Source organism: Callithrix jacchus, chromosome 10 (assembly GCF_049354715.1).
Source record: "Callithrix jacchus isolate 240 chromosome 10, calJac240_pri, whole genome shotgun sequence".
In the NCBI taxonomy this organism is placed as follows: Eukaryota; Metazoa; Chordata; class Mammalia; order Primates; family Cebidae; genus Callithrix; species Callithrix jacchus.
In genome coordinates this window covers 5357531-5385030 of record NC_133511.1, presented here as the reverse complement: position 1 = coordinate 5385030, position 27500 = coordinate 5357531, and the positions used below count along the sequence as shown (strand labels likewise).

The following is a 27500-nucleotide window of genomic DNA, read 5'->3' as shown; positions in this document are numbered from 1 at the left end:
CTATTTCTTTTCTTCTGCTAGCTTTTGGATTTTTTTGATCTTGCTCCTCTAGCTCTTTCAATTTTGATGACAGGATGTCGATTTTAGACCTTTCCTTGATTCTCATTTGGGAATTTATTGCTATGAATTTCCCTCTAGACACTGCTTTAAATGTGTCCCAGAGATTCTGGTATGCTGTGTCTTCATTCTCCTTGGTTTCGAAGAACATCTTTATTTCTGCCTTCATTTCACTGTTTATCCAGTCCACATTCAGGAGCCAGTTGTTCAGTTTCCATGAAGTTGTGAGGTTTTGAGTTAGTTTCTTAATCTTGAGTTCTAATTTGATTGCACCGTGGTCTGAGAGACTGTTAGTTATGATTTTCATTCTTTTGCATTTGCTGAGGAATGATTTACTTCCAATTATGGGGTCAATTTTAGAGTAGGTGTGATGTGGTACTGAGAATGTATATTCTGTGAATTTGGGGTGGTGAGTTCTGTAAATATCTATTAAGTTCACTTGGTCCAGATCTGCATTCAAGTCCTGGATTTCCTTGTTGATTTTTCTCTCATTGATCTGTCTAATATTGACAGTGGAGTGTTAAAGTCTCCCACTATTATTGTATGGGAATATAAGTCTCTTTGTAGGTTGTTAAGAGACCTTTATTATCTGGGTGCTCCTGTATTGGGTGCATATATATCTAGAATAGTACGCTCTTCTTGTTTTATTGATCCTTTTATGTATGATCTATTTAATCACTGAATAGATCAAGCAGAAGAAAGGATATCAGAGACTGAAGATTAACTCAATGAAATAAAATGAGAAGGCAAGAAAAGAGAACAAAAAGTGAAAAGAAATGAATGTAATGCCCTTCTTTGTCTCTTTTGACTTTTGTTGGTTTAATGTCCCTTTTATCAGAGACTAGGATTGCCACCCCTGCTTTTTTTTTGCTCTCCATTTGCTTGGTAAATCTTCTTCCATCCCTTTATTTTGAGTCTATGTGTGTCTTTGCACATGAGAAAGGTCTCCTGAATATAACACACCAGTGGTTCTTGGCTTTTTATCCAGTTTGCCAGCCTGTGTCTTTTGATTGGGGCATTTAGTCCATTTACATTTAAAGTTAATATTGTTATGTGTGAATTTGATCTTGCCATTTTATTACTGGTTGGTTGTTTTGCCCTTTGGTTGGCGTAATTTCTTCATTGCATAGTTGGTCTTTACCATTTGGTTCTTTTATTGCAGTGGCTGCTACTGGTTTTTCCTTTCTGTGTTTATTGCTCCCTTCAGGTGCTCTTGTAGGGCAGGTCTGGTAGTGATAAAATCTCTCAGCAATTGCTTGTCCATAAAGGATTTTATTTCTCCATCACTTATGAATCATAGTTTGGCTGGATATGAGATTCTGGGTCAAAAGTTCTTTTCTTTAAAGATGTTGAATATTGGCCCCCACTCTTTTCTGGCTTGTAGGGTTTCTGTGGAGAGATCCATTGTGAGTATGATCTGCTTCCCTTTGTGGGTGACTTGACCTTTCTCTCTGACTTCCCTTAGCATTTTTTTCTTTGTTTCAACCCTGGTCAATCTGATGATTATGTGCCTGAGGGTTGCTCTTCTAAAGGAGTATCTTTGTGGTATTCTCTGTATTTACTGTTTTTGAATGTTGGCCTGCCTTACCAGGTTGGGGAAGTTCTCCTGGATAATATCCTGTAGAGTGTTTTCCAGCTTGGATTCAATCTCCCCGTCATCTTCCAGCACACTAATCAAACATAGAATAGGTCTTTTCACATAATCCTATATTTCTTGAAGGCTGTATTCATTTCTTTTCACTTTTTGTTCTCTTTTCTTGCCTTCTCATTTTATTTCATTGAGTTAATCTTCAGTCTCTGATATCCTTTCTTCTGCTTGATCTATTCAGTGATTAAAACTTGTGTATGCTCCAGGAAGTTCTTGTGCTGTGTTTTTCAGCTCCATCAAGTCATTTATGTTCTTCTCTATGCTGGTTATTCTAGTTAGCATTTCGTCTAATGTTTTTTAAAGGTTTCTAGTTTTTTGCATTGGATTAGAACATGTTCCTTTAACTCAAAGAAGTTCGTTATTACCCACCTTCTGAAGCCTGCTTCTGTCAATTCATCAAATTAATTCTCCATCCAGCTTTGTTCCCTTGCTGGTGAGGAGTTGTGACCTCATGACGGGGGAGAGGCGTTCTGGTTTTTTGATGGTTTCATTCTTCTTGCACTGATTTCTTCCCATTTTGTTGGATTTATATAGTTTTGATCTCAGGTAGCTGCTTAGGGAGGCAGCCTTTCCTTTGTCTTCCTGCAGAGGCGCTGCTGGGCTGCCATGGATTCAGTGGAGCTGCTGCTTCTCTCATTTACTCAGGAAATTTAGGCTGGCTTCTGCAATGGCAGCTGCCTGTCCCCCACTGCAGAGCTTCATCATACCTGGTCACTCTCTAATGGATGTTCTGGGTGCAAAACTCGGGAGTGAGAGTCTTTTAACCTGCTGGGCTTTGTGTGGGTGCTGGGGGCAGGGTGACCTGTCCTTCCTTCTGGGCTGTTTCCCTGCTTTCAGTTCCCTTCTTTCTGGGGGACAGGTAGCTCCGTGCAGCCAGCTTTCTGGCTTTTGTGTCAGCCAGTGCTTCTACCTAGATCTGTGCTGACAGCCCTGGTGCTGGCTGAAGTTGCTGTTCTGCTCTGTTCAGGCAGCTCACCAAGGCTTTTCAGCCCAGCAAGGATCTCCTGTTCTGTGGGTTATAGAGGGCTCGGGTGGAGCGCTGTACTGGAACCGAAGTCCCAGATGGGGAGATTCCCCACTTCTTTGGTTGGTTGCATGCACCACCTGGGTGGGGCAGTGCGCCACCTTGCCTCAACTTGCCCTATTTGATTTATACCCACTGTCCAACCAGACCCACAAAATGAACATGGTACCTTGTTTGGAATTGTGGAGACCACTCGACTTCTGCATCTCTCTCAGCGGGAGCTGCTTTCTGGGAGCTGCCTCTTATTCAGTCATCTTGGGATCCCCCCAAATTCAATTTTAATGAAGTTCTTTTAGTTCCCAGAGCACAGACACAGCCAGACCAGTCTCTGAAAATTTTTACTTTATGAAAAATGTAAATTATAAGAACACACATAGGGCAAAAGGGAGAACATTTTCACGGAAATTTTTACATAAGTAAGTCAGACTGAGTCTCCTAATGCCTGAGATTGGGCTATTCCTTGTTTCACAGGGTGGACTATGGAGTCTTCCCTGCATCCCAGAATCTGTGACCTAATCCATGATTAATCTTGAAACTGCTCCAGTGTGTTTGAGAGGAAAAGATGTTCTCTAACTGGCACAAAGTTTTATGTATATTCATTTTTATTAAACTAATTGTATTGCCCAATTTTCTATAACTTTCCTAATTTTCTGTATTGTACTTATCAATATTTAAAAGAGAGGTTTATCGAAGTCTTTCATTACAATGGTAGGTATGTCAATTTTCAAATATAATTTTTATTGATTTTTGCCTTATATCATATGAAGCTATTTTATTTTTCATAGATATTTACAATTGTTATAACTTTATAGTAAGTTAAATGTGATTATGATCTAAAACTTTATGTCCAATATAGACTTATTTAAACATTGAAATATGTAATATTACTATTCCTACAGAAGTTGGTTTTTGATTAGTATTTCTCTGTAGTATCTTTTTCCTCTATACTTTTGAATCTTTCCATGTGTTTATGTTAAAGGTCTGTATTTTGTTAATATTGCCAGTTAGATTTTATTTTTTAAATCTCAGAATCTCTGTTGTTTAACTGGTAAGTTTATATTTATTACCATTATTGATATATTTTTCCCTATTTCAATTGATTTAACAGAACCCACAATCTTAAACGAGTATTAATGGTTTGGAAGGGGATTCAAGAGAGGTATATTGATAACTTTGTGTTTTTTGGTAACTCTTTAAATTAATATAATTATTAAATTTACCCAACTTTTTTCTTTTTCCTTTTTTTTTTTTTTGAGACAGCCTGTCACCCAGGTTGGAGTGCAGTGTTGTAATCCCAGCTCAACCTCTAGGGCTCAAGTGAGCAGCCCAGAGTAGCTGGGACCACAGGTGTGCACCACCATGCCCTGCTAATTTTTTTTCCTTAGTTATTTTGGTGGAGACAGTCTCACCATGTTGCTCAGGCTGTTCTAAAATTCTTGGGCTCAAGCAGTCCCCTCTGAATGGCCTCCCAAAGTGTTGGGATTACAGGCACGAGCCACTGCATCTGGCCTATTCAATCTATTTTTAAGTTCATCTTTGTCTACTTAATAAAGTGATTAGTGTTTGCAAATAATTGTTACTTCACTTAATTTAATGTAATTTTTTGTTTATGAAAAAGACTGAACTATGGTCTGGGGCTATAAAGGAATAAAGAGTGCTATGTCATTACCCTTGACTAGAAAAGAGATGTTTGTATCCTCATAATACTTACAATATATATACAAAAGGCATTTATAAATCAATGGGCAATTATTATAAGGTAGTTTCTCTAAATACTTTTACTTTTACTCTTCGGAGAGGTTTAGCTTTAGTACCTTTAAAGTGACTATTTGATTTCATTAATTTTACATAAATAATGATAAATTTCAAAGATGTTTTTATTGCAAAGTTATTTGACAGCATAATCACTATAATCTCAATAGACAGTGGTCTGGCTCCTTGACACATGGTGTTAAACATGACAGACACACTCTGTGTTCTCATATAGCTAAGGGAGTTGGACAAAAGATTCCAGATCAACAAGTAACTCTAGGAGTGTAGTGAAACCATGGGAAAATGTGACACAAATAATTTTCATAGTTTGAAGTTTAGAGAAAGCTTTCTGAAGGCGTTCCCAAGTCGAATTGGGTCTTAATAATGAAAAAGAGTTAATGTAATAAAAATCGAGGAGGAAGAGCATTCTAGGCAAGGAGACTAGGCTATGTGAAGATTGGAGAATGCAAAGACCATGGGAAATTTGAAGAAATGAATTGAACCCAACGAAGAGAAAGATGGGCATCAGCCAAAATGGGTGAGGTAGAAAACAGAGAAATCGTGCAGAGCCAATCAGAAACAATGAAGGATTTTACATCAGAACTATTTCTCCATTTTTACAGAGTACTTATTTTTCAGGGCTAATGTGTAAAGATGAAGAATCCTGGTAATTCATATACACTGTTTTTAACCCAGCCAGAAAAATAATCAGCCTTAGGAAGGAACTGACCCACTTCAGTCAGGCACAGTGGGTGATGGTTAATAGCTACGTCTTCCTTGTGGAACACTGGGGTTCCCATATCTTTGAAAGACCTAAAATCATTCTCATGTACAGATATTACTATCTGGCCACATAAATTCTCCCCCAGTACACAGATGCTTTCTTGGCCTCTGAGGTGTTTGTCTTAATGAACTGCTGTTCTTTCAACAGTTCTGGTTTCTCAGCAATTATTTCACTTAGCAATTGGCTTTTAAAGTTTAATAATTCTCATTTCCACAGCATGTGTTTGAGAAGCAAAACACACTTTCACACTACACTGTGACACCACATCTTTCTAGCAACATCCTTCCAGCCAGCAATCTCGGTCAGCACATATGTTAGACACTTGTTTGGCAGCAGGGCACAGCATTGTTATATGCCGAAAAGTCACTGGACTTGGCATGCATTTCTCACTACATAACACCCTTCTAATGTCTTTTGCCAATATGCCTAGTAGAAATCAAGTTTTATCAATTACTCAAAATATTATGCATTCATGGTTATTTCACAATAACCGTGAAAGTCAAGGAATTCATTTTGATATGTACAATTTCACTTAATGTCAATGGGGACGGTAACTTTATTTGGAGATAGGTTGTTGCAGATATAGTTAGTTAAGATAGGTCATACTGCAGCATGATAAACCCCTGATCCAACATGACTGGTGTCTGGTGTTCATATAAAGAGAAAACTTACAGACACACACAGAGGAAAGATGACGTAAAAAGACTCAGAGAAGACAGTCATCTACAAGCCAAAGAGCGAGGTCTAGAATTCATCCTTTTTCTAAAATCCGCAGAAAAAAACTAACACTGCCACCACCATGATGTTGGACTTCTAAACTCTAGCACTGTGAAAAAATAAATTTCTGTTGGTTAAGTGATGAGTTTGTGGTACTTTGTTTCATCAGTCTTAGCAAACAGTAACGTTTGCTAAGTCTTAACAAAACAGCAGTATTGTTGTTTCCATTTCTAAACTCACAGTGACAATCTTCCCCACAAGTATCCAATGATTCATACAATCTGAACCTCTCATTTCAGAAAAATAATCTATAGGCTGTTAAATTATACCAAACTGTAACCTATTTTAGGAAATGTTGCATTTTTAAAAGATCATCTGGAAAGCATTATTGTTGAGAATTGTCTATATCAGTGAATTTGTGATATTTTTGGAAGAGGGAATCCTGATATTCCTCTATCAATTCAAGTCACAATTTATGGTTTAGTTCAGGACCACAGTTTTCGAAGGAACATTTCATGGCTAAGACTACAGGGGCAAAGCAATCTGTTTTTGATACATAATTGGTGCCAGTAGTTGGGAACAAATTAATTCCAACCAAAAAAAAAAAAAACCCAACCAATTTGTTACTAATTGTAAAAACAATTGACAGAAAGATTGTACAGCCCGCTGCTCTCATATAAACAGTGAAATTACCTTAGCTGTGACAAGTAAGCAATGCGAAAACAGTAGCTCTAATTAGCATTTTGACATTTATGCATTTTGGAAAACGCTGGGAATAACACAATGCTTTAATGAGGTATATTCTGGATTACTCTTACTTGAAGGTATCGAGTAGTATTTCTATGTCTAATAGCTTCATTGCCACTGTCACATTAATTTATCAGAAAGAGTCAAAATACATATGCCAGATTAATAGCACATCACAGGATTTTGGAAAATGTCTTCCAGCTAGCAACTAGGAAGCACACAGATACACTTCTGAGTTATGCGTGAACACCTGCACAGACAGAGATCCCACAGTGGCTCTCAGTAACCAATGCTAATGTTAGTAATTTTGAAATTCAGCCATCAGAAACCTCCTAGATTTTCTATCCTAAATTCCTTTCTTCTTCTTGTCTCTGGAGGGTAGAAACAACTAACAAAATGTATAACACAAAACAATCATTATTCAACAGAATGTTAAAAACAAAATCTCAGGCTTTAACCTTCTATTTATAAAATTTCATTTATTCAACACTCATGTAGTGAGGGGTAAAAGGGGTCAGGCACTATTCTAAGTGCTGGAGACAGAGGTAAACAGGTGAATCATTCTCAGCAAACTGACACAAGAACAGAAAATGAAACACCGCATATTCTCACTCATAGGCGGGTGATGAAAAATGAGAACACATGGACACAGAGAGGGGAGTACTAAACACTGGGGTCCATAGGGGGGAAAAGGGGAGGGCCAGTGGGAGGGGGAGGTGGGGAGGGATTGCCAGGGGAGAAATACCAAATGTGGGTGAAGGGGAGAAAGCAAACAAAACACACTGCCCTGTGTGTACCTATGCAACTGTATTGCATGCTCTGCAAATGTACCCCAAAACCTAAAATGCAATAAAAAAAGCAAAAAACAAACAAACAAACAAAAAAAATAAAGTCACTGATACCTTTAATAACTAGAAAAAAAAAACAGGTGAAATACTTCAGCTTCTCTTAGTGGCACTTATGTTCTAGTGAGAGAGAAAAGCAATATAGAAAAATAGTAAAAAAAAAAAACCTTTAGGTAATGAGATCTCTGAAGAAAACTATTGTGAGGGGATGGAAAGGAAGGGAGCTGGGATTGGGATGGAAAGTCATTGAGAGCTAGTATGGTCAGCAGAGTCCTCTGACTAGGCATATAAATGACGTGATGTAACACACCATGCGCAGCTCTATCCAAAGCATTTCCCAGAAGGAGGGAATATGAAATGTAAAGTCTCTAAGGCAGAAAATGCCTAGGTCCTAGAAGGTAAACAGGAAGTCCAGTGTATGGCTGGAGAAAAATAATTGAGAGGGAGAGCATCAGGGAAAGAGATGCAGAGCATGCACCCTGGCCCCATTCTGGTATATTTGGCCTAATCATCATATTTAATTAAAAACTAGAATTAGAGTATAATGCATGTAATATATGCTACTATGGTTTGAATAGTTTCTCCAAAATTCACTTGAAACTTAATCCCTAAATGTACAAAGATATGGAAAGGTGGCCGTATAGAAAGGTGGGGCCTTTAAGAGATGATTGGATCATCAGGATTTTTCCCTCATGAATGGATTAATCCACTCATAGATTAATGGATTAAAAGGTTAATAGGTTAAAGTGTTATTATGAGAGTGCAGCTGCAGGCTTTATAAAAAGAGAAAGACCAGAGCTGGCATATTAGCATGCCCATCTCCCACGCCACATAATATTCTGTGCAGCCTCTGGACACTGTAGAGTCCCATTCAGCAAGAAGGCTCCCAGCAGAGGCAGCCTCTCCACCTTGGATGTCTCAGTCCCCGTAACTGTACGAAATAGGTTTCTTTTTTAAATAAATTATTCAGTTTCAGGTATTCTGTTATAAGCAACAATAAAAATGGATTAAGACATACACTTATCAAATGTTAACGTTGCAAAATGCAGGAAAGAGCTCTAGTCTCTAAAGGATAGAATATTAAATCAATATGAGTTAATGGAAAACTTCCTACAACATAATCTCAGTGGAGTCACTAATCTTATATGGTGGAAAGTAGCTCAGTTAATATATACAGGCCTCATTCTCCCTGTCCCTTAAAGAAAGGCGGGGAGGGGGGAGGGTTGGATTACACTATTATACATTTTTTCAGCTTTGAGAATTGATGAATTTAGGTAATATCCTTTTATGGATTAAAGCAATAGCTCAAATTTACTAAGATGAAATATAGTAGGAACAAGTAGTACCACATTTGTCTTTAAAATTTTAAATTATATGTCAGAAGAAAGAGTCTAGAAATCCTTGAAAATCTCTAGAAAGTTGCAACTAATTTGAGATTTCAGAAAACAATATGATCATAAAGAAATAAAAAAATATAAAAGTCTAGCACACTTTGATTTAAGGCTGTAAGGCTCAATTTATATCTAATTTTAACATTCTCTAATCCAGTGAATTTTTTAATGACATTTCCAATTTTTTTTTTATTATATTGCATTCTAGACCTATTCTGTTTTTTCTTTTGAGATAAAATTCACATGTATAAAATTTAACCTTTAAAGTACAAAATTTAGTGGTTTGGGTATATTTACAAGGTTGTTAAACAAAACTGCTATTTTATTCCAGATCATTTTTATCCACCCCAAAAGGAACCTTGTGCCCATTATCAGTCACTCACCTTTTCCCTCACCATCCTCCCTAGGCAACCATAACTCTGTGCTCTATCTCTGTGAGTATGCTTCTTGTGAGCATGTTCTACAAATAGAATCATAGAATACGTGGCCTCTTGTACTTAGTGTGATGTTTTCGAGGTTTATCGATGGTGTTGGTCCCATTGCATGGATATGCCACATTTTATTTGCCATTCGCCAGTTGATAGACATTTGGGTTATTTCCACTTTTTAGATGTCATGAATAATTCTTCTATGAGCATTTATACACAAGGTTTTGTGTAAACATATTTTTTAAGCAGAATTGTTGTACCTTACAGTAACTCCGTGTTAATCTTTTTGAGGAACTATCAAACTGTTTTCCAACACAGCTGTATCATTTTAAATTCCTTCCAGCTACCAAATATATGAGAGTTCCCATGTCTCCACGTTCTTGCTCCACACTCTCGTGTATTTTGGGATTAATCCATAGATGTGTTTTGGAAGAGATGAAAGATTTTGAATTTTTTTTTTTCAGATCACAGGATAATGTAATTCAAATTTAGAGAAATTCAAAGTAAACTATTTTACAAACACTTTACTGCAGCTGTTTACAAAATTAGTTTCCTTTAAGATAAATGCAAAAAAGCAAGCCTTGTGGACGCTATTATTGACTCAGCATGTTTGCTTAATCTGCAGTATGTTCAGAACTGCACTGTGTATCTCTTCATAATTCAGAGTCCTCTCATATGTCTGATATTCCGTCTCAGAGAAAGAAAATATGTAGATAACGCCAATGACATTTCAAAGAGAATTAGCAGGGCATAAGTGCTGGGTGATAAAAAGATGAAACAGATCAAGATTGGGGCATATTGCTAGACTCTTAGTGTAGACAGATTAAGTAAGTTAGGCTTGGCTGACAATAGATATAATTTGGTCCCTGGAGTATTCTAACCCCAAATTCATTTCTCAGGTATATTATTAATAGCAGGAAGCCAAAATGTATCAAGATGCTCCAACAGGACTGTAATGATTTGTGAGAAGGCAATCAGAAGATATTCAGAATTCCAGGAAGATTGTTTTTGGCAAAATTTGAAAAACAGGTAAATAGCTCCCTGCCCTGGGATGAGAATTTCTGGCAGTGTTTTATTTTCTAGGGCCTGGCAAAAACGTCATAGTCTTAGGGTAGGTGTGAAATACTAAGGAAGTTGCAAGAAAAAGCATGTGTAAAAGGAGCCCAAGCCAAAGCTAAACAATAAGAATTACAGCATAACATGTCAACATGAGCACTGATCTTAGGCAAAGGGACCTCATTATCTGAGTAAGAGCATAAATCTGAAAAGCACGACCTAAAAGTCGTTGGTTAGCAGTGGCTTTGCTCTAGGGTAGAGGAAAGCAGATTCAAAACCCTGAAACTCAGGGATGAGTCCTGAGGCCTGGGGTATCACTGGTTGTCTGATAAGGATTAACGATTGGTTTGTGGTAAACTTGGAAGTTTCATTCTACTTGCATTCTATGTATGTGGGAAAGTGACTTGAATCTAAATCTTACTGAGCTTAAAGTTGCTTTTGTACTGTATAGTTTTGTTTTGTTTGTTTGTTAGTTTTAAGATGGAGTCTCACTCTGTTACCCAGTCTGGAGTGCAATGGCAGGATCTCAGCTCCTGGTTCCAAGCTCTTCTCCTGCCTCAGCATCATAGCTGGGATTACAGGCACCCACCATCATGCCTGGCTAATTTTTGTATTTTTGGAGAAATGGGGTTTCACCATGTTGGCCAGGCTTTAGTTCTTTTCTCTAGTTTGCTTTATTCTGGAAATAGGAGAAATATTGAAACTCTAGTTGGGAGGGTGGGGTTTAATCCTTGAGAGAAGAAAAGCAGATATGTGGGAAAATAAGGAAAGGGCTGCTGATATCCCCATATAATTGGTTGACTGGATATATTTTCTTGAAGTAGTCTTTTTTTTTTTTTAAACAAATTTTATCCTTCATGGAGCACATAATATCCTTAAAGAGGGTTTATAACTATACATTATTAGTGTACAATAATAAAGCAACTGAGTTTGATTAAAGTACATTATGATTTTACATTATTTCCATATCATACAAATATAAAATATACAAATTATGTGTGAATATATTTATAAATTTTGGTCAAAGTACACTTCTTTTTTTTTTTTTTTTTTTTCTTGAACTCGGGAGGCGGAGGTTGCAGTGAGCCAGGACTGCACCACTGCACTCCAGTATGGGCAACAGAGTGAGACTCGGTCTTAAAAAATAAATAAACAAAATAAAATAAATGACCCAGTCTAAGGTATTTTTTTTTTTTTATTCCAGGGGGACCTTAATTTCTTTCTTTCTTTCTTTTTTTTTTTTTTTGAGGGAAAAAGAGAAAAAGAAGGGGGGAAAAAAGGGGGAAAAGGAATATTACTTCATTCCTAAAATGGGTTTCAATAATGGCCGATCAATATTTTGAATGTTTAAAGTGGTTAATGCATATTTTATGTGTTTAAAATGGAGACCTCTATTGTGTTTATTTGTTCAGGCTCTGAGTTCAAGTCCTGGATATCATTGTCAATTTTTTGTCTCGTTGAATTTGAGTCTCATTATGGGTCTTATGTATCTGGGTGTTAAGATCTCTTATTGTTACATTAATCCTTTTACCCTTGCATCCTTGTAGCTTTGAAATCTATTTTATTAAGTGTGAGAATTGCAACTCCTGCTTTTTATTTATTTTTGCTCTCCATTTGGTTGGTGAGTTTCCATCCCCTTGTTTTGAATCTTTGTATATCTGTAGATATATTGTTAGATTTTGTGGATAATGTATATTTTGTGTGTTTAAAATGGAGAGCTCTATTGAGTTTATTTGTTCTGGATCTTAGTTCCAGTCCCGGATATCGTTATCAATTTTCTGTCTCGTTGAATCTAAATCTCATTATGGGTCTTATGTATCTGGGTGTTAAGATCTCTTATTATTACATTAATCCTTTTACCCTTGTATCCTTGTGGCTTTGAAATCTATTTTGTCAAATGTGAAAATTGCAACTCCTGATTTTTATTTATTTATTTTTCATCTCCATTTGGTTGGTACTTTTTTTTTTCCAACCCTTTATTTTGAGTCTATGTATATCTTTGGATATACCATTAGATTTTGTCTGTATCTTTTGATTGGGAGATTTGGTCGATTTAAATTTAGGGTTGCTGCCATTTGATATTAACTGGCTATTTTATCCTTTTGTTGATGAAAATTCTTCTTTATGTTAATGCTCTTTACTTTTTGGTGTATTTTTAGAAAGGGTCATACTGGTTGTTCCTTTCTGTGTATAATGCTTCTTTTAGAAGTTCTTGTAAAGCAGGCCGGGTGGTAATAAAATCTCTGAGTACTTGCTTGTTCCTAAAATATTTTATTTTTTCTTCACATGTAAAGCTTAAATTGGCAGGATATGAAATTCTGGGCTGAAAGTTCTGTTGATTAAGTATATTGAATATTGGCCCCCACTCTCTTCTAGCTTGTTGGGTTTCCGTTGAGAGATCTGCTGTAGGCCTAATAGACTTACCTTTATGGGTAACTTGATCTTTCTCTCTGGCTGCCCTTAATATTTTCTCCTTCGTTTCGATCTTGGTGAATCTAACGATTATGTGCCTTGGGGTTGGTCTTCTTGAGGAATATCTTTGTGGTGTTCTCTGTATTGCCTGGGGTTGAATAGTGTCCTGCTTTGCTAAATTAGGAAAATTTTCCTGGATAATGTCCTGGAGAGTATTTTCCAGCTTGAATTCATTCTCTCCTTCACATTCAGGTACACCAATCAAGCACATATTAGGTCTTTTCACATAGTCCCATATTGCTTGGAGACTTTGCTCATTCCTTTTTATCCTTTTTTCTCTATTCTTGTCATTTTGTTTCATTAAGTTGGTCTTTGACCTCTGATATCCTTTCTTCTGTTTAAGCTTGTACATATTTCACTAAGTTCTCGTGTTGTGTTTTTCAACTCCGTAAGTTCATTTGTATTCCGCTCTATATTGTCTATTCTTTTCAACATTTCATCTAACCTTTTTTCCAAGTTCTTAGTTTCTTTACATTGGGTTAGAACAAGTTCCTTTAACTCCCAGAAGTTTCTTATCATCCACCTTTTAAAGCCTACTTCAGATAATGGAACACAGTCCTTTTCCATCAGGGCTTGTTCTGTTACTGATGAGTCCTTTTCCATCAGGGCTTGTTCCGTTACTGATGAGTCCTTTTCCATCAGGGCTTGTTCCGTTGCTGATGAGTCCTTTTCCATCAGGGCTTGTTCCGTTACTGATGAGTCCTTTTCCATCAGGGCTTGTTCAGTTACTGATGAGTCCTTTTCCATCAGGGCTTGTTCCGTTGCTGATGAGTCCTTTTCCATCAGGGCTTGTTCCGTTGCTGATGGGTTCTGATTTTGAGTATACTCGGCCTTCTTAGGCTGTTTTTTTTCCCTTCATTGTAGATGAACCGCCTTTCTAATTAGGTTTCTGAGTCGACGTTATTGATTCCCAGTGCTGGGATCCGAGCAACCCACTGTGGCGGCCTAAATAGCAGTGATAAGACTGATGGTGCTCTTCTGCCCGGGAACCTTTGGTCTGGCTTCCCTCTTGAGTCTGCAACAAGCGGCTCTGACTTCCCGGAGCTCCGTACTCTGGTCAGTAGGGGAAGCAGTCCCGTTGGCTCTGCATGAAGAGCTGCTGCGCCGAGACGCCGGCAAAACCGCTGTGGCGGCCACAAGAGCCGTGCTGGCGACCCGTGGGGCTCCTCCACTGGGAATCGGCTGATCGGTGAGTGACGAAAATTCGTCTAAAGGTGTGGCGTCGTCTCGTTCTCTGACCTTTCACTGGGAGCTACAATCCCGAGCTGTTAGTGGTCGGCCATCTTGGATCCTATTCCAAAGTACACTTCTTGTAACCAGCATCAAACAGAAAATTATACCAGAATCTCTCTTATATTTCCTCTAAGACTCTAACCACAGATTTATTCATGGTATGAGAGAGCAGATTTTTTTTAATATGTTCATTTTTGCATATAAAGCAGTGCTTATCCACCTAAGTATGAATCAGAATCAATTGGAAGTTTTGTTAAACAGAGAAATCTAGAGCCCATTCCCCGCTCCCCAGCTCTTCAAACCAGAATCTCCAAACCAGTGGATCTGGAGTGGGCCCATGAATTTGCAGTTCTAACAAGTTCTCAGATAGTACTGATGCTGTTGGCCCAGGGACCACACTTTGAAGATCATTGGTCTATAGCATTTTATTTCATGAATGCTCTACAGTTATTTATCCATTATCCTCATGATGGAAATTTAAGGTATTGTGGATAATACAGACCTAGTCATTCTTATACATCTGCTTTGATGGGTAGATACCTGAATAGATACATAAATAAAAATTACAGGGTTATGGTTTATGCATATATTTGCACATAATTCATATTTTGCAAAAGTTTAACAGTAGTAGTGCTAACTTGTATTTTCACCTATAAAAGTGAGGCCTAGGTTAACTTCCAGGGTATTTATATTTTTAGGTTTTACATTTACATCTTTAATCCATCTTGAATATATAGTGTAAGGGGTCCAGTTTCAATCTTCTGCATAGGGCTAGCCATTTATCTCAGCACCAGTTATTGAATAGAGAGTCCTTTTCCCATCGCTTTTTTGTCAACTTTGTCAAAGATCAGAGCGATATTTGCCAAAATCCTTGATGAACATGGATGCAAAAATCCTTAACAAAATACTAGCAAATCGAATTCATCAGCACATCAAAAAGCTAATTCACCATGATCAAGTAGGCTTTATCTCAGGGATGCAAGGCTGCTTCAACATATGCAAACCAATAAATGTGATTCATCACATAAAGAGAACTAAAAACAAAAACTACATGATTATCTCAATAGATGCAGAAAAATCTTGTGATAAAGTTAAATACACCCTCATACTAAAAGCCCTCAACACAGCAGGCATTGAAGGGACACACTTCAAAATAATAGGAGCCATCTATGATGAACCCACAACCAACATCATACTGAATGAGCAAAAGTTGGATGCATTAGCCTTGAAAACTAGACAAGGGTGCCCTCTTTCATCACTCTTGATCAACATAGCACTGGAAGTCCTAGCTAGAGTGATCAGGCAAGAAAAAGAAATAAAAGACTTCCAGATAGGAAAAGAGAAAGTAAAACTATGTTTGTAGACCATATGATTCTTTACCTAGAAATTACCCATAGTCTCTGTTCAAAATCTCCTTGATCTGATAAACAACTTCAGCAAAGTTACGGGATACAAAATCAATGAACCAAAATCAGTAGCATTCCTATACAACAACAACATCCAAACTGAGAGCCAAATCAAGAATGCAATTGCATTCACAATGGCCACCAAAAGAATAAAATACCTAGAAAGACAGCTAATCAACGAAGTGAAAGATTTTTACAATGATATTTAAAAAGCACTGTTCAGAGAAATCAGATATGATGCAAACAAATGGAAAAACATTTCATGCTCGTGGAGAAGAAGATTCAATATCATTAAAATGGCCATACTGCCCAAAGCAGTTTACAGATTCAATGCTATTTCTATCAAACTACAATGACATTCTTTTCAGAATCTGAAAAAAAAAATTGTGAAGTTCATATGAAACAACAATAGCAAAAAAAGCTCAAATAACCAATGCAATCCTAAGCAAAAAGAACAAAGCTGTAGGCATCCCCTGGCTTCAAACTATGCTAAAAGACTGCAGCACCAAAAGAGTGTGGTACTAGTACAAAAACAGACACATATATCAATGGAGCAGAACAGAGAGCCCAGAAATAATGCCACATACCTTCAACTATCTCATCTTTGACAAAGTCGACAAAAACAAGCAATGGGAAAGAACTCCCTTTCAATAAATGGTAGTAGGATAACTGGCTAATCATTTGTAGAAGATCAAAACTTGGCCCCTTCCTTACACAGTCTACAAAAATCAATATGAGGTGGATTAAAGACTTAAATGTAAAATCTAAAACTATGAAAACCCTGGAAGATAGCCTAGAACATACCATTTTGGATGTATGACTGGTCAAGGATTTTATGATGAAGATGTCAAAACCAATTACAACAAAAAAATTGACAAATGGGACCTAATTCAACTGAAGAGCTCAGTTCAGCAAAATAAACTATTGACAGAGTAAACAGACAACCTGCATAATGGGAGTAAATACTTACAAACTATGTATTCTACAAAGGTCTAATATTCAGCATCTTTAAGGAGCTTAAACAGATTCATAAGCAAAAAGCAACCAATCCCATTAAAATTGGGTAAAGGACATGAAGAGACATTTCTCAAAAGAAGACATTTAGGTGGCTAACAATCACAGGAAAAAAATGGTCAACATCACTAATCAGAGAAATAAATGCAAATAAAACTCACAAGATACCATCTCACACCAGTCAGAAGGGCTACTACTAAAAAGTAAAATAATAGCAGATGCTGATGAGGTTGTAGAGAAAAGAAACATGACACTACCAGTGGGAATGTAAATTAGTTCTGCCTGTGGAAAGCAGTTTGGAAATTTCTGGAAGAACTTAAGACACAATCACCATTTGATCTAGCAATCTCATTACTGGATATATATCTAATGGAATATAAATCATTCTACCATAAAGACACATGCCCACATATGTTCATTGCAGCACTGACACAATAGCAATGACCTGAAAGCAACCTAACTGTCCATCAATGCTAGACTGGATAAAGAAGCCTATACACTGTGGAATACTACACAGCCATAATAAATAATGAGATCATATCCTTTGTAGCAACACCGAGAGAGCTGGAGGCTATTATCCTAAGTGATCTAACACAGGAACAGAAAACCAAATACCTCATGTTCTCACTTATAAGAGGAAGCTAATTATCTAGTGTATGTGGACAAAAAGAAGGAAACATACAGGGTCAACATGAGGGTGGAGAGTGGGAGCAGGGTGAGGCTCAAAAAACCATCTATTAGGTATTATGCTTATTATTACCTATTGGGTACTATGTTTGTTACCAGGGTTACAAAATAATCTGTATACCACACCCCCACAACAAGCGATTTACCCATATAACAAATCTGCACATGTACCCTGGAACCCAAAATAAAAGTTAAAAAACAAGAGCTAATGTTCGACAACAACAAATGAAAGGCTAGATGATTTACATATATAATAATTTTTTCAATTTTAAAATAGATGGCACTAAATATGTAATGGTGTCTCATTGTGATTTTAACTTGCATTTTCCTGATAACTAAATATTGAACATATATTCACAGGCTTCATTTGAATATTCTTTTTGAAGTACATTTTCAAGACATTTATCCAATTTTTGCCTGAATTATATATTTTTTCCGGCTAGATACCCCATATAGACAGTCTCTATTTCCAGAAAATAGACCAAAAACCCCTATAACTTCTATTAATGTATAATTATATATCAATATTTATATATGATCATATATTAATAAATTATAGGAGTTTTGGTCTAATAAATGTTATCTGTAATTAATAGATTATATTAATAATGTATAGGAGTTTTTGGTCTAATTTCTAGATATAGGGAATGCCTGTATGGGGTATCTAGCAGATAGGGAAAACAAATGGTATCAGAGATATGTTCATGGTCCAGAGAAACAGAATAAGCACTAGAATTTGTCTCAGAACTCTAGGGTGAGGGAAAAATACATGGAGGTTCTCCCAAGTCTGAAGGACACTTATGGAAATGAGGGGCATTGCTGCTACAATCTGTGAATGTTTAAACCCAGAGAGGAGGACAAACATTTCCACAGATACCTATGAGGGTAAATGACCTGAAGATGTAATGACCTCTTCTCCAACACCTCAGCCCGTGTAACACAATTTACCCACAGGCAGAGGAAAGTGAACACAGAAGCTGGCCATGGAACTTCCCACACACAACAAAATAAGCCCTCAAAATGAGCTTGTTCCTGCTCTTGTCCTGTTGCTTGAACTTGTGGATAAAAGATATAGAGATTATGGATGATCTCATTCATCAAGAAAGATTTTATTTCAATAATTTTAATTATATTTAAATATTGAAATTTTAACATTTATTAGAATGTATATCATTTTATTGCTTCTTTCCCAAACTGTAATCTGTATAATACCAGGGCTGGGACAGTTATAGTGGTAAGAAGCAAAAACAGCTGCCAGTTTTGCATGTCTTAGTCACCAAGAGTCTTGTGACTGCATATGAGCACATTGCACAGGAGGGAGAAAAATAGGATTTCTAAAACTTGAAGCAAGACATACTATATGCATTTGACCAATAAGTGTTGCATATCTGTAAGGAAATGCTAGAAGAAAGAAAATAATACCTACATCATCCTTAAACCAGGGTTCTCAGGACTACACATATCTGACAAAAAAACCATCCCTGGTGTCCATAGTATTGATTTTAGGTTTTGGTAAATAAAGCATAGCAGTAAAGATCAGAAAAGCAATTTATGAAATGACTAAATGTTTCACCTAAAATTAGTGCCATTAAGTATTTTTGATGGAAAAGTTTTAAATCTCTACAAAACCAATGACAGATTAAAGTGCAAGCCATGGTCTATGATTAACCTTAAGTGACACCCATGTCTTTTTATTTCCTACAGGGTTGTAATGTTCCTCAGCTCTCACAGTGATTAGTGAATGAAATACTTACAAAACAGAGTAAAATCAGTTAATTACTAATGTTCTAAGTTGAAATTCATATTTAAATCACAGTTCTATTTTTGCAATGAAGAAATACATAGCATGCATTTTTTTCATTCTATAAACCTTACAGAGATGCCATAGTACATTTAATGTAATTTTATAAAAAGAATTTTAAATCAAGAATTATTTAACTATATTGAGGGAAGTAAAACAGTGCTATAGAGAAACCAGTTCGATGTTTGCAGTTATTTTGGAGGTATAATTATCTTTTAGCTGTTTCAAAAAGATAATGCATGAAACTGAAATACTAACGAATTATCCAAAGTAAAAACTTCTGCATGTAATATCATCTTAGATACAGATATACATAAGACAGAAAAGACTTCCCATGCTTTGACTATAATTATACTTTTTTCTGAAACATTAAATGCTTCTTTAAAAAATTATAAAATGCTAAAGTATAGAAATGTATAGAGAGTAATATAAAATATTCATGTACCCACAAGCTGGTCTGTCACATTTACTTCATTTTTTTAAAAAGGAAGCAATACAGGGGGCCCAGTTGTAGTGGTTTACACCTGTAATCCCAATACTTTGAGAGGCCAAGGCAGGAGGGTCACTTGAGCCCAGGAGTTCAAGACCAGCCTGGGCAACATGGAGAAAGTGTCTTCTTTCTCTTTCTCATTTCTGCTGGTTTCTATACCAATTCCCTTATCTCTTTCAATCTTTATCTTTAATACTGCATTGAAATTATATTTGAAAAAATGTTGTAGTAACAATTTGCATACTAGGATAAAGCTTTCCTTTTCCAGAAAGATTTTCCTTTTCTTATACTGGCATTTGATGTACTGGCAATCTAGAACCACCTTAAGCCAAAATCAGAGTGAGAATTTCTGGGACAGTCAGAAACTTATTTTCCCAAAGCTGGGAAATGTCCGGCTTATACTTAGTGTTTGCTGACTCCAGCGTGTTTTCCTCCGTAAGAGAAGTGGTTGACGCTCTGTCCCTGCCAGTATCTAGACGGCAGCTATTGTGCTCGAAGTCCTGAGAGCATATCAAAAGTTCTGCTTAGTCTGTGCCAAGTACCGCAGGAGAAAGAATTTCTAAATGCAGGGTTTATTCTCAGAATTTCAGAACTTCTCCCTTTACCTAATTTGCTGTTCACTAGTACTTACTCTGCTTTTGAGATAATTTTTAAATGGGTTTTGTCCTGTTTTGTTGTTAGCTTTCTTCTTTGGTACTTATTAATCCAAATTATGCTAATCCATATTGCTGTAATCAGAAGCCATTCCAGGTATTGAATCTGATGACATCCGACACCCTTCCAAGTATTACTTCCTGTACACACTTTATCTCACTGAAACTCTCATTAAACACATGTTAGAACCGCTAATTCTTTCATCTGATGGATCTTTTAAATCTGATTTTTCTCTCTTTTAGGCAATTTCCTGAGCTGTATCTTAAAATTATTCAGGTTTTCTTTAGGTCATTACTCATTGCCTGTTCAATTCATTAATTGAGACTCTGCTGTAAATTGTTGCATTTATTTTAATATTTAAGAGGTTCTATTTGTAACTTACCCAAAGTAGATGATTTTTCTTCTAGGTTTCTTTTTTTTTTTAGATGGATTCTCACTCTGTTGCCCAGGCTGGAGTGCAGTGGTGGATCTCGGTTCACTGCAACCTCCACCTCCCTGGTTCAAGGGGCTCTCCTGCTTTAGCCACTGGAGTAGCTGGGACTACAGGCACCCACCACCATTCCGGGCTAATTTGTGTGTGTGTGTGTATTTTTAGTAGACACGGGGTTTCACCATGTTGGCCAAGCTGATCTTTGACTCCTGACCTCAAGTGATCCACCTGCCTTGGCCTCCCAGAGTGCTGGGATTACAGGTTACAGGCATGACCCACCAAGCTCAGCCCTAGTGTTGATTTTTATTCACCACGTTTTCCTTTCCATCACTTACAACACTTTTCACATATTTTTCCATAGTTCCTTCCAGATAAGACTATTGGTTCTGCTTCTCAACATCCCAGTTCTCTTGTTGCTTGTATTTTATGCCTTTCTCATACTGATGTCCACATTATAGAAGAATGTTTATTTAAAGCTCCGTTTTGGGGAGGGTTGCTTTTTATACTTCAGGGGTTTCATATGTCCATGCTGTTGAAGTGGCCTAACACAATATTTTGAATTTGTTTCTTCTAGGCCTTTGGGTGGTTCTTTGGTCCTAGACCAATTTTTAAGTCATATTCCTTACCTTGGGAGTCTGACATACATTGGTATATATGGGTTTGCTTGGAGTTGTAATTTCTCACAGAAGATTGATTTTTCTGCACCAGAAGCCCCAGAAAAGTTACTTTTAAAAAATGTTCTTGGGCCGGGTGCGGTGGCTCACGCCTGTAATCCCAGCACTTTGGGAGGCCGAGGCGGGTGGATCACGAGGTCAAGAGATCGAGACCATCCTGGTCAACATGGTGAAACCCCGTCTCTACTAAAAATACAAAAAATTAGCTGGGCATGGTGGCGCGTGCCTGTAATCCCAGCTACTCGGGAGGCTGAGCAGGAGAATTGCCTGAACCCAGGAGGCGGAGGTTGCAGTGAGCCGAGATCGCGCCATTGCACTCCAGCCTGGGTAACAAGAGCGAAACTCCGTCTCAAAAAAAAAAAAAAAAAAAAGTTCTCGGATTTTTTCATGGCTGCACAGCCTTTTGAGGCCCTAGCTGGATGCAGTGTTTCAGTTCCAGTTCTGTGGTTGACCAAGCCCAAAGTCACATGTATTTTTTCTGTGTGGCTGTTACAACCTCACGCCCTGTTCACTGATCTTCAAGTCTGATACCAACCTTAACATTAGTCCATGTTTACCGAGATGGCTCTCATTTCTGTTTTACTCTGGCACTTGGGATTTACCTTAACTTTGTATTATCTGAATCTGTATTATTTTTTTTCAGTGTCACATTTTCTTCAGCATTTTAATTTTTCATTATGAGAGGAGGTTTTATGATAGCTTTATGAGCTATGTAGTAGAAAACAGAATCCTAACAACTGAGTTAACTTTTTATCCACATATTAGTATTAAAAATAGAATATTAACCATTTTAAGAAACTAGGTTTCTGATCATGGTTGCAACATTAAATAACCGGCTAATTCTTGGTGAATTCGTTTACTTTTTCATGCTTCTCCTTAGGATCAAAGAATCATTTGGCAATATATAAACCTGAGGACAGGATCCCAGCTCTGCTAAGTTGTTAGCTCTGAAGTCTTGGGGAAGTTTACAAATTTTTCTGAGCTACGGCTTTTTCTAACATTAAATTTAAATATATGAAATGCATATAAAATACAATATATGTAGAATACTGACATAGGTTAGAGATATATGAAAATGTAGAATATGCATATATAGCATATAGTTTGTGACTACAGAAATGTGAAAATAAAGAACGCAGTAAACATATCTCCTATAAAAGATATGTATCCAAATATAAGCAAAACACATTGCCAGTATGATACAATAAAATAGCTACAGCTAAATAATTGTAACGACTAATCTTTAGAGTTTAATTTCCTACAAAAATACAGCTGTGAAAGATTTAGCAATTTATCAACTCCAAAGGTTTACTGCTTCCCTACATTTTCATTTGCTGCCATTTACAGGCCATTTTGATGAGAAAGAGTTAATTACACTCAATAGTTCTGGATTAATGCTTGAGAGTATTTAAAGGCTAGCCAAGAACCCAACTTATGTATATTGGCCCATAATAACATTTTGTTTTATAGAGACTAATGTTTCTAGTTTTCAAATTTAATGAATATCTTTCTAACTATAGTTATATCCATTATATTCTTGTATTTATTTTTATATTCGCTCTTTTATTTTGTTCATATAAAGAATATTCTTTCATAAAAGGAAATACAATTTGCTAAATAAACAAATGCCTAGATGTATATTTTAAAACAGTTCTAATGTCATCTTAAGTGTATTAGAAAGGAATCTCATAATTTGAAACAATGAATATTATGTTAGATACATTAGCAGAAAATGTTAATATGATAAAATAAGAAAGGCTAGAGAGCAGAGAGGATTATTGAGTGTATTCTTAAAATTTTCCAGGCTGCAGTATTATTTTTAAAATTATATATAAATTTTGTTTATGTGGCTGTATTCAAGATACATTGTAGTTTCTTGAGAACAGACATAACCTCTATCAAAGTTTTCAGGGTGCTTAGAATAGTGTGTGGCATAGAGCAAAAACTCAGTAAATGTGTCTTATTTGTAGAGAGAAGGAATTATGAGGAGAATATTATTATACTGTTTTAATCCCAAATATTAATTTTTCAAGGGTGATGTGTATGCCTGTTGGAGTGGAGAGGGTGGTATTCATGGCAGAGTGGTCACATGCTTAGGGCATATTCTGGGATGTGCATTTCAGTTAGTGTGGCTGGAACACAAGATGCAAGGCGAGAAGGACTTATGATACTGTCAGGCTGGAGATATAAAGCAAAGAATTTGAATAGCATATTAAGAACTATGCTTTTAATCTTACAAGGAAAAGGGAGCCACAAATAGGGTTATTCTCATAAAGGAAAAACAGAACTAGGAATAAGAAAAGTAGGGTATGTGAGACATTAACTATAAAATAAAATGGGCATAGAGTAAGTACTACTGACTCCAGCAACCAGGAAAAATTGGGCAGGTTCCAGGAATATACTAAAGTGGAAGCCTGGGACTGTCTAGTTTCAACATAACACACAGGTAAGAGAGTGAGCTTTAGAACGGTTGACTTTCAATGGACTTCTGACTCTGATATTCTCTAGGTCTGAGAATGACCCTGGACAAGTTTCTTAATTACTCCAAAATTTAATTTTCTCACCTGTGATTACAAAGCCACCTCCAGGGATTGTTGCAAGGAATTAAATGAAATGATGCAGACAGAACACAGTACAGTTGTCTGTGGTACTTGCCAAGCATTCTGGTTGGGCATTTTTGCGGTGGGGAAAGAATAGACATCTGACTCTGTTCATTCCTGTTTCCGAGTGGCTCTCCTATTGCAGGTTTACCTGCTACCAGTGTCTTTCTCAAGGGATTGTAGCATTTGATGAAACCACAGGTTTGTTTAACTGACGGAGCTTTTTTTCTCCAAAGACAAATTAAGCAATGACAGAGGTACAAATGTGTTGAGCATACTTCAGTTTCCAGTATGGAATGCTGTCAGAAATTTAATTGTTATTTTTTACTTAATCAGTGAGGGAAAAAATCAGGCAGAACTGCCCGGCAAGCACAGTTTATTTTTGTTTGTTGAGTTTCTTCATTCTGGATCCTTCCAGTGTCTCTCTCATCTGTCCTAAGCATCCTCCTTCCACAACTCCACATGCTCTTATGGGTCCTGTGTTTCTCCTACCTGAAAGGAAGTGATCTGAAAGGAAAATTTCTGAAAGCATATTATTGACTACTTTACTAGATATACATATATTTAAATTAAATGTTTTCATAGAAAAATGTTTAGCCAAGGAGAGACCTATCTACACTTATTCCATGAGTTCATCTAATCTATGACTTAACAGCAATCTATGTGCCGCTGGCATTCACGTTTATATTACCATCTCAGAACTCTCTCATGAACCCATACTGCATATTCAACTCCTTACTCTAGAGTATCCACTCCAAACTGTTCTCTTGACCTCTCCCACAATCCTGTTTCTCCCATAGTCTTTTCCATCTTAATGAGTGGAAATACTATCTTTTCAATTACTCAGGTCAAAAATCTCAAAGCCATCTTTGACATATCCTTATGCTCTATGTCTAGTCTGCCAGGAATCGTGTTGGCTCTGCCTTCAGAAGACAGCTAGAATTGGGTCTGCTTTTGTATTCATGGCTACGACCTTTATCCTTACCTGATTACTACAAAGCTTCCAACCCTTCTTTCCCTTTCCTCCTTCCTCCTCACCGTCCATAACATTTTCTCTGCTCGGTAACTGTATTATTTAAGTGTTTTCTGTTGCTGCTGTTACAAATCACCACAGACTGAGTGGCTTAAAACAGTGCAAATTTATTACTATACAGTTCTACAAATCAGACGTCTGAAACGGGTCTTGTTGGACTAAAACGAAGATATTGGCAGGCTGTGTTATTTCCTGGAGATGCTAGGGGAGCACCTGTTTCCTTTTCATTCTTATTGTTGACAATTCAGTTCCTTGTGGTTCTAAAACTAAGGTCTCCATTGTCTCATTAGCGGTAAACTAAGTGTCGTTCCCTGCTTTTAGAGGCCACCACATTCCTTTGCCACCGTCTTTATAGCCAGCAATGGCAGAGAGAATCCTTCATAGGTTTCATCTCTCTGACTAAGTCTTGGGTCTCCCTCTCCCACTTTCCACCTTCCTCACTCAAGTGATCAGCTTGGGATCACTCAGATAATCCATCTCAGGGCCCTTAACCTTAATCACACCTGTAAATTCCCTTTTGCCATGTAAGGTAATATAGTCACAGATCCCAGGGATTGGGATGTACACATCTTGGAAGTTTCGTTACTCTACCTACCATAGTAACTAAAGTGACAAATTTTAACTGTAAATCAGATCATACCACTCCTCTACTTGAAGACCTTCCAGTATCTTTGCATTCATTCACGGTGAAAGACTCAGCTTTTCAAGTAGCCTACAGAACGCTCACTGAGATGACGCCCTCTCTGCGATTGGACTTTACCTTCTGCTGTACTTCACATTCATGGCAATCCAGCCACATCCCCCTTCTTCTAGTACAGACCCTGAGATGACGCCCTCTCTGTAATTGGATTTTACCTTCTGCTGCACTTCTCATTCATGGCAATCCAGCCACATCCCCCTTCTTCTAGTACAGACCCTGAGATGACGCCCTCTCTGTAATTGGACTTTACCTTCTGCTGCACTTCTCATTCATGACAATCCAGCCACATCCCCCTTCTTCTAGTACAGAACGCTCCCTGAGATGACGCCCTCTCTGTAATTGGACTTTACCTTCTGCTGTACTTCTCATTCATGGCAATCTAGCCACATCCCCCTTCTTCTAGTACAGACCCTGAGATGACGCCCTCTCTGTAATTGGACTTTACCTTCTGCTGCACTTCTCATTCATGGCAATCCAGCCACATCCCCCTTCTTCTAGTACAGACCCTGAGATGACGCCCTCTCTGTAATTGGATTTTACCTTCTGCTGTACTTCTCATTCATGGCAATCCAGCCACATCCCCCTTCTTCTAGTACAGAATGCTCCCTGAGATGACGCCCTCTCTGTGATTGGTCTTTACCTACCTTCTGCTGTACTTCTCATTCATGGCAATCTAGCCACATCATCCTTCTTCTAGTACTTTGATCACATCAGACGTATCCTCTGGTTAAGATCTTTGCACTGATTCCTGGAAAGAATACCTGGAATATTCTTTTTTCTGCCGTGTGTTCTTCAGATATGTGCATGGCGACTTCCCTCCCAAGTTTTGTTCAAACTTTATTTTCTATATAAGACTACTTTTACCTACTTCAAATCCAGATACTTCTATTTCTATCCTCCAAAGCATGCATCACTTTCAAAGGTACTATACAATTTACTTATTTATCATGTTTACTGTTGCTCTGTCTTCTCCTCCTGTAATGTAAGCTACATGAGGCCAGGGATGTTTCTATTATTCACAGGATGATTATGGCTTCATTGTGCGAGGTTCACAGTAGATTTTCTGTAAGATTTTTTTTTCCACAAAATTTTTATTTTTATATTTATTTATTATACTTTAAGTTCTGGGATACATGTGCAAAATGTGAAGGTTTGTTACATAGGTATACATGTGTCATGGTGGTTTGTTCTACCCATCAACTTGTCATCTAGATTTTAAGGCCTGTATTCATTAGGTATTTGTCCTAATGCTCTCCCTGCCTTTGCCCCTATCTCCAACAGTCCCCCGGTCTGTGATGTACTCTTTCCTGTGTCCATGTGTTCTAATTGTTCAACTCTCAATTATGAGTGAGAACATGCAGTGTTTGGTTTCCTTTTTCTGTATTAGTTTGCTGAGAAGAGGTTTCCAGTTTCGTCCATGTCCTTGCAAAGGACATGAACTCATTTGTTTTTATGGCTGCATAGTATTCCATAGCATATATGTACCGCATTTTCTTTTTTCTTTCTTCTTTTTAAATTGTACTTGAGGTTCTGGGGTACATATGCAGATCATGCAGGATTGTTGCATAGGTACATACATGGCAAGGTGGTTTGCTGCCATCATCCCCCCATCACCTATATCTGGTATTTCTCCCCTCATTATCCCTCCCTATCCACCACTGTCCCTCACATAGCCCCCCAACTGACTGCAGTGTGTGATGCTTCCCTCCCTGTGTCCATGTGTTCTAATCATTCAACACCCACCTATGAGTGATGATAACATGCAGTGTTTGGTTTTCAGTTCTTGTGTCAGTTTACTGAGAATGATGGTTTCCAGATTTATCCACATAAATGTTCTAAAATGACCCAGTAAATGAA

General features: G+C 37.3%; 1 protein-coding gene across 2 annotated transcripts in view; it reads left to right on the top strand.

Annotated features, from left to right (window-relative positions):
* The window catches only part of LOC118145584 (uncharacterized), a 440827-nt gene that overhangs the window by 69123 nt on the left and 344204 nt on the right, over nt 1-27500 (top strand). The window lies entirely within an intron of this gene.